Source organism: Aptenodytes forsteri, unplaced genomic scaffold (genome assembly GCF_000699145.1).
Source record: "Aptenodytes forsteri isolate BGI_AS27 unplaced genomic scaffold, ASM69914v1 Scaffold146, whole genome shotgun sequence".
Lineage (NCBI taxonomy): Eukaryota > Metazoa > Chordata > Aves > Sphenisciformes > Spheniscidae > Aptenodytes > Aptenodytes forsteri.
The window spans coordinates 4,222,574-4,223,359 of NW_008795128.1; positions in this window are offsets into that span (position 1 = coordinate 4,222,574).

Here is a 786-nt window from a genome sequence, read left to right on the forward strand (position 1 = left end):
ACGCTCCCGCTTCTCCAGTACACAGATGAGGCGAGGATGCAGCAGCTCGTCCTATTGCCTCCCTAGGGCTTCTCGTTGCAGGGGGCCCCTCTTCCCAAGGGGCTGCGTACACGTTCTGCGTCTCCACCACCCGTGATGCTGGAGATCAATATGTAACAATAAATAGTAACACTCTGCTATTTCAGGAAAAGAAGCTTTTCAGTGCCCTGGCTTGCTTAGATTTTCCTTCCCGCAACCAAGTCCCTCCCGAGGCTCCCGCTTCTCCAGTACAGATGAGGCAGGAGGATGCAGCAGCTCGTCCTATTGCCTCCCTAGGGCTTCTCGTTGCAGGGTGCCCCTCTTCCCAAGGGGCTGCGTACACGTTCTGCGTCTCCACCACCCGTGATGCTGGAGATCAATATGTAACAATAAATAGTAACACTCTGCTATTTCAGGAAAAGAAGCTTTTCAGTTACATCTCATCTGATGCCCTTATCTTTTTCTCTCTAAATGTGTTTCACTCTGATACCATCTATCTTCTCTTGCCTGTTTTTAATTACATTTTTTCCACTATCAGTCTTTGAGGGGAAAAAAAAAGATAGACGAGACGTGGAGAACGTCCTGTAGGGTGGGATTTAAGAACAGTAGCCTACACGAAAGAGCGAGCAGGGCGCTGCCTGCCCGAGAGGCCTCCCCATCTCGGGGTAACGGGCGGACACCCGCGGTGCGGGGCCCGGCACAGCCCCGAAGGGCTTCGCGGGGCAGGCCGGGGCCCGCCCGGCACACCGTAATTTTTCCCTTGACCGG